Source organism: Drosophila santomea, chromosome 3R (genome assembly GCF_016746245.2).
Source record: "Drosophila santomea strain STO CAGO 1482 chromosome 3R, Prin_Dsan_1.1, whole genome shotgun sequence".
In the NCBI taxonomy this organism is placed as follows: Eukaryota; Metazoa; Arthropoda; class Insecta; order Diptera; family Drosophilidae; genus Drosophila; species Drosophila santomea.
Window position 1 is genome coordinate 4,435,748 of NC_053019.2, and position 14,895 is coordinate 4,450,642.

General features: G+C 44.2%; 1 protein-coding gene across 15 annotated transcripts in view; it reads left to right on the plus strand.

The window, feature by feature from the left end:
• Window positions 1-4,894: 4,894 nt before the first annotated feature.
• The window catches only part of LOC120454582 (glutamate-gated chloride channel), a 35,559-nt gene continuing 25,558 nt past the window's right edge, over window positions 4,895-14,895 (plus strand). For 14 of the 15 annotated variants that reach the window (XM_039639995.1, XM_039639992.1, XM_039639998.1 and 11 more), the window contains exon 1: window positions 4,895-5,463. The gene's annotated coding sequence lies outside the window, so the exon portion shown is untranslated. The remainder of the gene's footprint in view (window positions 5,464-14,895) is intronic. The other variant, XM_039639993.1, reaches the window with a different exon arrangement.

Genomic DNA, 14,895 nt, shown 5'->3' on the forward strand with positions numbered 1-14,895 from the left:
TAAAATACTTATATTAACAAAAAATAATTATTATTTGGCCACATATTTTTCTCACTGCTCCCACAGCGACCGAATTTCGTGTTATTGTCTCCTTTTATTGATTTATTTGGCTTGTGTCCTGCTCCTGCCGCATTCCTTTTTTATCATTTGCCATTTTATTTGTGTGCTTATTTTTGATTAGATTTATTTATTTTTATTTTCGCTGAGCCGTCGTCGTCGTCGGCGGCGTCGTCGATGAAATTTAATAATTCCACTTAATGCAATAATAATTTCGTCGCCTTTTGTTGCCGGCCCCAGGATCAGAATCAGTATCCGAATCCGAATACTGGCCGGCCATCTCATCCATTGCCCATTCGTGCCATCGTTGTCGTCATCATTTTTGTGGCCAACGGATAATTTGTGCGAAATTTGTCAGATTGCTGCCACCGCGTCGGACGAGCTCTTAAGGCTGAGTAATGCCTGGAATCGTGGAAATCGGAGGCAGTGGCGGGAAATCGGGGAAACTCTGGGAACCGTGGATGGCGGGGGTGTCGGAGGTGTCGGGGGTGCCGGAGTCATTTGTAATATGTTTTATTTGACTTGCGGCAGCTGCTCCTCTCAATGAAGGCTAAGTAATTGACGCTCCGAACTCTCTGCGGATGCAAAGGCGGCAACTGATTACAATTAGTTGGGGGTTTCGCTAAATTGTTGCCAGCCGGGAAAATTTGCGGAAAATGAGTGAGTGGGTGAGTGGGCAAACGGCGCAGGACTGGCGCCAAAGGGGAGTTGGCGTTTACTCGCCATTTATATTCTTGTTACCTATAAAAACACGCACCTGACAACTCACTTTAATGTATGTCAAACCTCAGCACTTCGGGACCAGCAACCGGCTGGGAAAAAATAACAAAAACACAAATAAGAATGGTACGAAATTCCAGCGGCCTCTTTTTGACATTTTGAGTGACATTATTTGTGTCAACAATAAAACACTCAAGCGGCAAGAACGAGATGAAGACGGTAAGCGAGAGGAAAAAGTGTAATTGCACTGGGGGAAAAGTGGGTCCTTTAACTAAATCCAAATTAAATTATGCGTAGGAAAATGTTATATAGTTAGACAAAATCTAACAATCAAATATTAAACTTTTGGCGGACACTAAAATGCTATAAGATATACTCGTAGAACTCTTTATTATAAAATATTTTCTTTATTTAAAAATTAATTTACATCTTTCGCTTCGGGGATACACGTAATTCTGGGATCATTACAAGTTGTCTTGTGGACCTTTGCAAATTGGAAAATCAAAGAAACTAGCATACACAAAATAATATATCCGGAAAATGAAAAAAAAACCATTAGAGTTATAAGGTGCCATTGTTACAGCAGATATAGTCAATAGCTGTAAAAAGAGGATAGGAATTTCTCTGTAGCTGGGCATATATATTTATAGCCATAGCGATTTCTTAGGCGAAACTCCAGATTTTCCCGACGTGTACATCAGGAGTTGCCTGCAAATAAGCACAAGTACAAAGTGGAAAGTGAAAATAAGCAGCAGAAGGAAAGCGAACTCAAACCGAGGCCAGTGCAATTTAAAATTCAATAAAACTTCAATCAGCGTTTAAAAATGTGTATGTGGGTGTGTCAATGGGTGTGCGTTCGTGGGCTTGTGTGCGAGTGTGGCAAGTGGAAAGACAGCGCCCAGCAATTTAAGCAAATTGAAAGCAAGCGCAAATAAAAAACAGTTTGTTGCCACTTTTCACATCAATTACGCACTTCAGCCGAAATAGGCGACGAGGACGAGACGAAGACGAAGAAGGCGAAGAAGAAGAAGGCAGCCCGGCAACGACGAAGACGCAGAACGAGTCCTTCGACCTGCCTCCCCCTCGACCACCCGCCACCCACCACCCGCCATCCTTAGAGCTTCCCCACCACCACTAAATCTCTTCGGCTGCTGCTGCCGCTGCCTCTAGTACAAAAATAACACTTGAAACTAAACGCGCATTCAGGCATCGCCGCTGCCGCTGCCGCTGCCGCAGTCGACGTCACAGCCTGCCACGCCCACCAACAACAATTTTCGCCTGCGAACACGGGGCGTATTTTCCACGATGCTGCTGTTGTTGCTTCTCCCTATGACCAGCGGGGGGAAACGCGATTGAGTGGGGTGGTTTGGGGACTGCTCCAATTGCCACCCACAATTTGAATACGTGCCTTTCGTGTGTGTTTGTCTATGTTTTCCTTTGCGAAAAGCGAAAGTAAATGTTTGAAAATCGCAGGGAAGGAAAAATCAAGTAAGCATCTGTAGAAAAAGTAAAACATCGATGGGGGATGACGAAGCTTTGATGCTCTGGGGGTATTTTAAAAAGGATGATAACCGATTCCGCAGGAAAAAATCAGGGCAAATGACTAAAAATCCTTTGTAGAATTTAACTTGCAGCGAAAAGGACCTGAGTGCTCTAAATTTGTAGTTATATGCTCTTCATACCTTTATTCAACCTGAGATTCAAATCATCAAATAATCAACGGTTATTGTTGATCCCTGGGATAAAAATGAGAATAAAGTATTTTCTCTAAGGAAAGCTTTCACTTGGAACGCACTCTGTACCACTTTAAATCCGAGTAGTAAGCGCCGATTGTTGCCCTTCAAGAAACTCCCACAGCCCAGAGCAGTCGTAAGGCGGGAATCTGCAAGTCCGCACCGTGTACCATGTACCGTGTTTCCCCTGGAGAATCTCGACCAACGCTCCATACCCTTTTCGCAGAGTATCGAAGACGGGCGGGCGAGAAGCGAAATGCTGCCAAGCTTTTTATTGCGCGTGATAACAAGCGGGGAGGCTGGTGGCCGGAATTGTCCTAAGGTGCCGAAGGACGTGGGGCGTGGCAAGTGGGGGGTGGAAAGTGGGGGGTGCGGGCGGAGCGGTACGCAGAACTGCGAGATTTGAGAGCTGGCAAGCTGGAATCCGGTGGGCCTCTGGTGTCCGGACAGTGCGCCGTTTGATGTTATTATAGATGACGATGAGGATGACGATGATGATGGCGGTGACGACATACACGCACACTCACACTCACACTCGCACGCACTCTCAGACTCACACACTCACAGAGGCCGCCTCAGTGAGGATGATATCGCCCCCACCTTCTGGCTTCTGGCTGGGGAAACCCCCTACTTTTACCAAGAAGGCTGCCAATCAAAGTCGCCGCGGCAAATGTCTTGTTCTTTGGCTTGTTCAGGTTGTCAAGGCTCCTCAAGTATATGCGTGTCTGTGTCCTTTCACTATGAGTGTCTTCGTTTGACAGCCATTACTTTGTTGCCTAGGTGTTGCCGTCGCCAATGACAATGATTTGCTTTGGCTTAAAGACGCCCGATCCGCCTGGAATTTAATTCGCTTCGAGCAGATTCGCAGGCACCTAGATGAGCCTAGAAATTCTGTTCTACCTAGCCATTTAAATCTTACTGGATTTCTGTGCCAATTTTCGACTGCCGAACGTAACCCTCCATTATAAGTGCGTTAATTCAATTGTATATAATTATATTTGTTATTAATGCTAAAGTGTATCAATATTTTACGTAATAATTCAATATACATTTTGGGAATTAAAGTATGCTATGGAAATACTATTTTGTCATTGTCGTTTTTATTTGTATGAACAATAATTAATATTGTTCTTAAGTAACATTTAACTTCTGTTGTTATGTTTCTAGAGTAAAACATGTATGGCAGACTAATATGCATTGTTATTCAAAAAGCGAAATTTCTTTGATGGATTGTGCTTTAAAACGTTCATCTTACAATTTTAGCAAAATTAATTTTGTATAATTATAATTCAAAAGCAGAAGCAGGCGTGTCCAAGAACAAGTATTTGGTATTCATTATTTAATTCGCTGAGCGACATTTGTCAAATCTATGGGAATTACTATTTCCGGCGGAAGTTCGCCGCACTTACCACTTTCTTCGCCTGCTGCGTTACCTGAGCAGCGCTTAGCAAAAAGTCCTTGCCGGAGCTGTTATCCTGTTTCGCGGCTGCTGCTGCTGCTGCTGCTGCTGGCGCCTAACAATATGCAATAATAACAATTTACATATTCATGAGACGCCCGACCCGCAAACAGCAGCAACAACGCAAGGACGAGCGGAAGAAGTGGGCGGTGGGAGGTTGGGTGGGCAGTGGGCGGCAGTGTGTGGGGTCGGGGAGGTGAAAGCGGAGCGGCGACAGTTTGCATAAAGAGCAGCAGAGACCGCTTAAAAAAATCAACAATGGTGCCCGCCAAACGTTGCCCGCCATCTGTATAAAACCGATTGGGCAGCAGCCCTTTTGTTAAGCCGGGGCGTAACTGTAGCTCGCCAAATATTTATATTTATTCCGACTCACCCTAACCCGCCCCACCGGGCAGCTCATTTATTTATTTTTCATATTTTATGATATTTATTTTTGGGGCTGGTATTTTGTTTGCCCCGGCAGCGCAAATTTTTGCGCTTCGAATACTTTTGCGAGTTGGATTTTGAATGCTGATTGCCGAGGGGTTTCAGGGGGTTGAAGGGTTTGAGGGGTCGGGGGGTTTAGGCTCGGGTGCCTTGCTGGGTTGGAAAAGGTTAAGCTACAAGTATTATTTTTTAGTCGGGAGCCCGCGATTGAGGCTGTGTCCGCTCTTAGCGTTCTGCTTTCGCTCTTTCGGAATCTCGACAAGAACCTACCACAAAAATAAATCAAAACAAAGGCCGTTGGAGATGTAAGAGCAGAAGAGATGGTCTCGCCCGAACAGCATCCACATGGGATTCTCAGATTTTGAGAGCCACTGCTCCGCTTTCTCTCGCGCAGCGACGCCTTTTGAGAATTGAGAAATCGAGAACGGAGAATCGAGAGCTCTGAACAGAGAACTCGGAACATGGAAACTTGGGAACTGCGAGGTCCGTCAGTCAGGTGCAGACAGTTGACGTGTTCGGTTGACAGAGGCGGAAATGTGCACTAGTTTATTTAGCCAAAGATAAAAAACCAACTGACACACACAGAGCGCTTGAGAGAGCAGGACAGCAAGCAGCGGGCGAGCGAGTGAAAAGATAGGCAGTCGAAAATCGAGGTAGCCCCCAACACAACAGCGATGTCAGCGGCAACTAGATAAATGATAAATAGAAAATGTGTAAAGTAAATGCGACAACTACTGGCAAATAGCAAATAGAGCAAGACAAACAGCAGCAGCAGCAGCAGCAGCAACAACAAGCGCCTGTGTGTCCGTGTCCCCGTGTGTGTGTGTGTGAGAGAGAGCGAGAGCGCGCGCGTGTGTGTGTGAGTGTTTTGTACATGTGCCAGTGTGAGTGCGTGTCACATATCAGCAGAAGAAAAAACCAGCAGCAGCAGCAGCGGCAGCAGCACTAGAAGCAGAAGCAGCAGCAGTGGAAAAGCGCGCAGCCAAGCAGGAAAATTTGTAAGCCAAGTCGGCAGAGCAGAGGCACCGCGGGAGCAGCGCAGCGCAGCAGCAGCGACGCCAGCAGAAGGTAGGGCCAGGAAAATTTGCGTTTTTCCAAACAGCGGCAGCATAGCAGCATAACTCACCACACCCTGATCCTGCAGCAGCAGCATCTGCGCAGAGATTTTCCCGAAGAGAGATGGGTGTGCAGACAGAGAGAAGCGGCGAGAGAACTGAGAGAGAACGGAGAGAGCCAGATTGGCGATGCTTTTCACGTGGAGTCTGTGCACAGAAATTGCCTTCCATCCATCTATCCAAACAGGACCTTCCCCCTTGTGAACCGACCTCTTCCTTTTCCCCTTTCCCAACAAACGCACACGCTGTAAGAGTAGTAGAAAAAAACATACACACAAAGTTATGAAAGTTGGTTGCAATTGTCTTCGGTGATTTTTCATAGCCCGCTTTTCTGGGCCACGTTACTTTTGGCCCGCGGGAAAACGAAAAGCAGCTCAAGTAATTGCTTTAAATTGGCACAATGTGTAAACAGAGCTGCGGAAAATTCAATTTCCCTGCCAGTCTGACCTTGCTCCGAATTGGTAAAAATTCATTTGGGATTCCGATGCCTCGCCAATTACTAACTGGTAATGCAATGACTTTGATAATCTCTTACTCGCAGACAGACTTTGGCTAAAGGATGCCAATAAAAATGTAGGAAACTGTGTCACATACCCACACAGATTGAGTGTGCGAGTGTGTGTGTGTGTGAGTGTGTGTGTACGTGTAAATGACCGGAAACTGTGCTCAAGTGCTCCCTGGCAAGCAATGAGGCTACTTTGGTCTCCTTTCTTTTGGGGGCTCCTCTCGTGAAGAAGCACTTCAATTGTCAAATTGCTCTTGCTTATTGTTGCAATAGTTCTGCTGATGGACAGGTTTTCCCAGCACAGCTACCCCAGCTCTTGCTGCTGCTTGTGTCCTTTCACTTGTTTTTAAAGCGATTCCCGCAGACATAGTCGCTTTTTATGGGCGTCGTCCTGCCGTCTTTTGCAGTTCTCCTCGCTCAAGAAAAGCCGGGAAAAAACAATCAACACGGAAGCAGATTCCTTGTTGTTTCTCACTCCCGTCTTTGTTTTTTTCTAAGTTTCCCTGTTGTTGTGCTGGCTGCTCGTTGTTCCTCGCCGTTGTGTTGGTTGTGCTGGTGCTTTTTCTATGCCCGGCTGTGTACAAATCAGCGTGGCCTAGTGCGCTGCTTGAGGTTGGTTCTTTTGTGCCGTGAAATGCGAGTTTTATGGCGGAGTGGCTCGGCTTCATCGGGTTGACATTTAAGTTGTTTCTTTCCTGTCATTAAAGTGTGCGAGTGTAACAGTGTGTGTGTGCAAAAGTTCACAAGTCAGCCAAGTCAGCAAAGTTCTGGGAATTTTCTATTTCCCTGCCGGTGCGCACGGGTCGTATGAGCAATGCAAGGCAGCGCGAAGCTATTCGTAGCGCATACGTCCCATGTACGTCGCTCTGCCGAACTGAAAGCCACAACTATCGCCAATCAATTGAATTCAACTCGGGGGGAGGGGCCAAATTCCAGTGCACCTGGCAGCAGGCAGCAGGGAGACGAAGAAGAAAAATTGAAAATTGTGAATTGCATTTCCCCACTGTCCCACTTCGGCAAGCAAATTGATAGCTGTCCGCCAGCCTGATTCACCGTTCAACAAGCGAAGGCGAGCCGAAGTTGCGAATTTCATAAACAGGACAACTGAAGATGTTGAGATACTCTGATTCTCAGATACTCTGATACACACAAATAGACACTGACACACAGACACTTGACGTTGGGCTAGACAAAGGCAAAAAGGCAATTATAGAAATACAGACGAGCGGCAACAAATAATAAAAGCAAGTTGCCATAGACAATCACAACAACCACGGGGGAAAACTGGGAAGCTGGCGAGATTGGAGGCTGGGAAGAACTGAACGATGTTGACGACAAGTAGCTGCAAAAGTTCTGCGACGTTTTGCGCATATTAAACAAAGTTGACGACAGCGACGCCGGCAGTGGCCAGCAAACCGAGAACTCCGGACTGAGCTCCCCGGACTCCGGACTCTAGACTCCGACTCCGGACTCCACAATCCGCATCCCCACTCCGGTCGGAGAATTGCGAATTGCGAGCAGAGAACTGAGAGCTCAGACAGCGGCAGCCACAGTCGCCGTCTCATTATTTATTTGATTGCCCGCACAGGCAATGCTCGAATTACCCCCTGGGAAAAGATTGGGGGTGGTGGGAAAATCCAGCGGGAAAGAGGAGCAACAGAAAAAACATAATAGTCAGAAGCATAAACGTAATTAATAAGGCAAATTAATGCAAACAATAATACAAATTCATTTTCGTGCACAAATGAAACTAAATTACAACAACGTGAGCGAAGGGAACCCAAACCAACCCAACCCAACCCAACCCATCCCAACCGAAGCCAAGCATCTAACAATGGGAGGCAAAAAGCATGGAAAACCATGGAAATTGAATGCTAATTTGGGCTGAGCCGAAAACTTGAATACCCTCCTGGGCATTTTCCGGGTGTGTTCTTGGGGCAAATTAAGCATGCTAAAAGATTTTGCTTTAATTAAACCTTTTGTGGCGCATAAATTGAGGGAAGGGAAATATTTAAATCCACGTTTGAACTTCTTAAATCATTCGCCCACAGTGTAATCCCTCACTTTAAAGCAGAGAGAGGTGGGATGCAAACGCACAGGATTATTATTTCATTTATTGTCACTAAAATGTCTGCAAAACACGAGTGTTGAATTTCAAAGCATATTCTTGGACAATGCAAATTGAATTATGTAATTAAGAGTTATTCGACCTCTTCTTCATGTTGGATAGGAGGGTTACGTTTAAAAATGTAATTGCAATATTTACTTACCTCAGAAAGTGCTCAGAATGCACGAAAATTACGCAAGTAATTATTTTCAAAATGTCCAAATGTAGACAACCTGTGATTATACTCCTACTACGAAAATACATTCAAGTGTTTTTAGCCCTGCTTTCGATTTTGATACTTAATCATTAAGTAAATATCTTAACCATTAAATAACAAAATATGACTTTTTAAATATTGACCAATTAACAAGGCAGTAGCGGGTTAAAGCTGAAAATTGGACAGTCTATAAATTACTAATTTCCGCAAAAAGCACAGTGTCGGTTGTCACTTGACTAAATCTCTTCCTAATAAATAAGATTCAGGTCCTAATATTTTCGCCTACTGCTCCGCAACCTCAACGCCCAAGTTATTATACCCTTTCCTACTTGCAGGAACAACAATAAATGGCTACTAATAAGCACAGGTCACCAACACCCACACCTTCAAGCACATTCAGACACAAAAACACACACACACACACAGAGAGCATCGACAACTAAACAGTTCGTCGAGCAGAAAAACGAGGAAATCTACTTAATCACGTTTAATTAAGGTGAGTTTATAAGTAGCCCTCCGTACGAATGTGGCTGTGGATGTGGCTGCGGGTGTGGGTGTGGGTGTGTATATCTGCGGGTGAGCACACACACTACATCTACACATGCGGATTTTTTGCGAATTGCTTTTATTGCCATTTTGCGGAGGAGCCGTCGACGAATGACACAAAAGAGCTTGCCAGGTAATCACAACTGGCCCCGGTCCCACATAAATTCAAATTAGGGCTAGATGTTTACGAGTGTATATGTTTATAGATGGCATTGGGTGTTTCCAAAGCATAAGTGTGTGCGGCTCTGGAACTATAATACTAATAATTATGCAAGTGGCTTGAATGAGTTTATTGCAAGCACCCATTTATTATAAGAAGGTCTCATTCATTTCTCGAATTACCTTCATATCCTAAAACTTGCTTCGCTTCTTGCTTTCACTTTGATTTATGCCCGGCCAAATGGTTGTCACTGTCACAAACGGAAAGCAGCCTACTATCTGCTTTCCGTACGTCACACATTTGGTTAATTGAAAAAGCATCGAGGCCCTCATCATTAGCAAAGCTTCGTGACTTATGTCGCCGTTCGCCCGACCTCTGCTCCTCCTGCCTGCAAGGACCCACATCCTTTGCCACCCAGGACCTGCACCCCCACCACACCGCACCACACCACACCACACCACCCCACCCATTTATGTAATCGATGCATGTCGAACAGCAGCAACAAAGCCAACAACAAGTGAATGGCGTGTGTGACACGAGCTGAAAAACGAAAGGAAAACGAAAGAGCCAGAAAGGAGAGCACACAGGACCTAGAACACACAGGACCTAGGGATATAGAAGGAGGAGGGGTATGGAGGCGGGCTAAAAGGGAACAAACAAAAACCTATCAAGTTGTATGCTCGTTGATTTCAATTTGTGAATTGTTGTTCTTTGGCGAATGCATTTGCATTTGCATATTGCACATACGCCATGCTGGCCGCCTGCAAACCCTCCATACGTACGTATGTGTTTCTAACTAACGATTAAAAAAATAATTAAAAATGCCCGAAAAAACAATGGGGATTGGGGCTGCACTAGAGCACAGATAAGGGTGGAATTTGCTCTATAAATCGCGATGTTTGCCTTTTTTCGGGCGCTCTGTTTGTTTTTTTCCCTTTCTGCTTTCTGCCCTGGCTATAGGGTATATCCTTGCTTTTTGCTGGCGCTTGGCTAGAAAGTACATAAATTTCAAATAAGTCACGTTTCCGGCATAGTGTCCCAGCACGCATACAAATACACAGAGTCCCCCCGACCCGCACACACACACACTCACACACGCACACAAACACATGCTTGCATGGCGTCTAAAAATTTGCTTTGTTGCGGCGTCTGCTGCCCAAGGCAAATAAGTAAAAAATAAAATGGGATAGAGCCACGCCTTTTTTAAAAACAAAATGACACTAAAACGTACAAAATATTTGCCTGTTAGCTTAGTGTGAGTGGAATTCGCTCTTCCAATCGCTTCAACTTTTAATTTTTGCCACTCTGTCAGTCTATCTATTTGTTTTCGTGAAACTTTTTTGGGCTGTAAAGTGCTTGGTGGTCAGAACTCATTTTAATGCTGATTTGCAGATTATTGTCAGTCAACAACAGTGAAAATGTAGTCATAAAACGAGCCAATGAAAATGTGTAAATAATAAAAAAAATGTGGGAGACTATAAGTTCTATCACATATATTTCAAATGAGTAAATAACTTATTTCGGGCACTAAAGGTTGAACTCTATGTAGGTCGTGGATCTATCCTTAGTAATTACTTTTAATGGAATTTTGTAAACACAAAAATTTAGTTCTTAGAATACATGTTCGATTATTTTTAAACGAAATAAAATTACCAGGGCCCCAGTTTATAACTATAATAAGAGTTCCAGGAAGAATGAGGGTCTAACAGAAGACTTATCCGGCTGGCTGCACTTCCTGAAACTAGAAAGTTTTCCCAAGAATTTCGGCACTAGACAGCAATCCCTTTCCGTACGTTTTCCGCTCCGCCTCATGAAGTCACGCAAATAAACCCGAGCAAATGGTTTACAAGCGCCCTCACTTGCAAGTGACTGCTGATTTATTTGCCACATTTGTGTGGTGCCTCAGTTGGTTTTACTACTTTTTAGTCCTCACTTTTTACAGCTGCAACCCACGGACCTGGGCCGCGATATTATACACACTTTATGTGCATATTTTTATGTGGCTTGGTCTCGTTGTTATGGCATTTGGCGTTGCTCTTTGCTCGTTTGCTGATCGCCATTTGCCTTGCCATTTTACGACATGAATTTGTCGTCTGTTTCGTTGCCCAGAGGGCGCGAACTTTAATTGAATAAGTTTTAAGCGGATTTTCAAGAGAATTCCCCAGACAGCTGCTCCTTCTATTACACTTTCTTTCCACTCCCTTCGGTTGCACGGGGCGTATGTGTAATGCTTAATTGAAACATGCAAAGCGCCAAAGCGGCGAGCTCAGCGATTTTTGCATAACAAATACCGCTAGCAACAGCCAACGGCAGCAGGTGAACAAAGGTGTTGCAATTTGATTACAAAATCCTCCAAGCCAGATTTGCATTTCAAATGCGGAGTTCCTAGTAAATAAGTTATTAATTGAGCTTCTCTAAGCTACCCAAAACACAGGAGGTTAAGATGGCCAGGAAAATAGTTGGGATAGTATTTAGATAGTCCCCATTTGCTCACTCTTTCTCTCTCGCACTGCGATTCAGAGCCGGAAATCTGTCGGCCTGCAAATAAAATGTCAACGAATAAATGGATTTCTGCTGTGAATATTTTTGCGAAAATTAACAAGTGGAATACGGGATCCGGAATACTCAATAATTCAGGGCTGCGACTGCGGATCGATAAAAATGTATTTCCCGTTTAATTTACCCGCTTGATGGCTGATAAATCAATTTAATAATTGCCCAGGGATTTCTCTTTCGAATCGCCCCGCCCCGCCACCGCCCCCGAACTCTGAACCCAAGGCCTTCCCTGCGGAATCTATGGAGGAGGCAGTAGATCTCGGCGGGTGCGGCGGCCACAAACGACTTCATCTCGAACGAAAGTCACTTCCCTTTTGGGGCGCAATGGAAAGGCTTTTGAACATTTTTACATAAAAATCAACTCTCGGCGTGTGCAAGTGCTTCCTTTCCTACCTTTGAGCAGCCCGGCGCAGTTTCGGAGAGGAAACTCACGTTGAAATGTAATTTCATGGCACACAAGTTTTTAATTAAATTTCATGGCAAAAAGAGCTTCAGGAGCAGCAGCTGCAGCGGAGTCGCAGGCGAAGGCCTTTTAACATGCAATCAGCAAACCACTCTGGCATGCATATAGGGCAGCCGTACAAGAGCGTATTATGGCACATACACACACACATACACTCACACCCACATATATCGTATAATATATATAATATACAAATGCCACACAAAACTGCAGCCTTAATGCGTTTTTCAAGTGGCAGCCAAGCAGCAGCGCCATGGAGCCATTACAATTTCTGGCATATGGCTCGTGGACCCCGACTACAGGTTGGTGACTACTGGTTACTGGTTACTGTTTTCTGGTTACACTCTCCGCCGGCAATAATCGTCACATAATTTTATTAAGCCCTAGGCCCAGACATTGCAGTTGGTCCAAGACCCCTTTTTCCGACTCTCCAGCTTTTCCAGCGCCTCTTCCGGATCCCATTTTGCGGTGGGTGCCAAGCTGCCGGTTATTGCCCATCAAGAGGTTTCGAATAACTTTGTAAAGATGCGGCCACCTGCCAAACTGTTTATGCCGATACTTCGCATTTATGAAGGCCTTCAGCGGAAAGTGTCAAAGTACAAAAATAGTTACCATCAATTTTAAAAATACGAATGCGAAGATCTGTGTACAGCAGGAGACATATCAAATATGCTGTGGGAACTATTACGTTTCAGTTATTAGTTAGTGTAATGAATACCTCCTCGTACCCAAAATGTTTCAATTCATTTAAGCCTGGATTTTTTTAAAAAAGATAACCAATAAAAAGCTCTGCTTTAGTTGCCACAACTTCCCACATTTCCCAAAAGTTTTACTCTGTACACTTTTAGTTGCTATAAGCTTACAGATTTCTATATGTTTTACCCCCCGGAATTTCATGTATCCTTGGTTTCCTTCTGAGAAATTGTACGCTTGGACTAAAAGTTGAGATACTTAGCAAATATTTAGTTAGTCTTCCGCTCAAAAGATAGAGATATAATGTGTTTCTTTTAATTCATTTTGTATATTTTTGCATGTTTCTCTCTCTGATTTTCCTCATCTCTTTTGCAAACAGAAAATAAGGAAATTAATTTTGCAATATATTTTTAATAGTTTTTCCTGAAAGCTACCCGCTTTATACTTGCAAATCGATACCTATAAATGTATTTCATCAGCCTGAATATCAAACAAAAATGCTTGTCAGGCTGAGACATTTGACTTTGTTTATTGTAAGCAAGCGACAAGCGATGTGGCCTCGTGCCACGCCCCTCCCGCCCGCACACACACACACATCCTATGCAATTCGCAGTTGCTGTTGTTGTTGGCAATAGTTCTTAGACAGACGACAGCCGCCATGCGACCATATAGTACGTCCGTCTATCTGCGGCGTTTATTACACACACCCCACAAAATCACACTCTACACACACACAGGCATGTGGCGAACGCCGCTTTTGGGGGCGGGGTGCACGGCTAGGAGGAAGAGGGCGTGGCTCCGAGGGGCGCAACAAGTTATGTCGCCGCAATTAGTTGGCCTTGCCCCTCCGCAAAATTTCTTGGCACTAATGCCAAAACCAAAGGCAGCCAGACCTCCGATTGTGTGTGTGTTTGCACTCGTGTGTGACTGTGTGCGTTATGCAATTGATGAGACCCATGGGTAAACACTCTCGAATTCAATGATATTTATAATAAACCTCAAAAGCTTATTACAGATTACACAGTACAAGCGATTTTTAGATTGGCGTATGTATTGCCACGTCGTATGTGCAGTAAACCCATTGGCCTTTTTCGAGTTTTTGAGTCAGTTATGGGAAATAGGGGCTTTAAGTGGGCTTAATGTTTGTTTTCCAACTAAATCGCCAGGCTACGACGATAATTAGTTTTGATAATTCATTAAAATGGTATGCAAAATGCTAAGCACATTTAAATATCAAATTAACCCAAAGAACGCCTTAGCAAAGACAGAATAAAATCGTGTCGGGGAAATCCCCTAAAGTCCCAAGGCAAATCTATATTTAGCCATCTAGGCTATTTAGAATTTCATTGTCCCGTGGTATTTATATAAGTGCATTCCTGGCAAATCATACGTTGAATATATTATAGTTAGCCGGCGCCCACATATCATCGCCCACTTTTCCATGTGGTCGTGTCGTGTGAGAAAATTTGATTGCATGCATTATGCAAATGCATAAATATTTAGCAAATTGTTTGGCCAGTGCTGACACTGTGTTTATAATAAAATATCTTGTAGTTTTCGCACATCCTTTGCCTTCAGAATTTATGTGGCAATTATCAACACTCTGAGGGGACCAAGAGTTTCGACCCGAAAATATTCATTAAAATTTGCATTGTTTGCATGGAAAAGTTTCATTTTTTTCCCCTTTTGGATCCGTGTCCCTTTTGTTTGGTATGTGGCTTATCGCAAGTGCAATGTGTCTTCAGTGTCTCTTGTGTAAATTTAGAAATTTATGGTTATTTAAAAATTCATCCCCACACACGGATGTGGTACACTGAGGTGGGGCAGGGGATAGTGTGGCCGAATATGAATAAATTATCGTGTCCATTGTTTGCCGAACTGGGAAAGTAACCAAATTGGGCAAGGGCCAGGAGTTGAAGTTTGTTTCGCTCCTAAGACTTTGGCCACTAGCAACACGGATAAGGGGACACCAATACCAACACCAACACCGACAACAACACAAGAGAATCCCCAGCCACGCACACACTTACTTGGGCTCACGGATACACACGCAGGGCATTGTCTTAACTGGAACTCGAACCCCGAACCCCGAACCCCGAACCCTTAAACATGCTGTTGACATGGCTTTTGTCATTTTC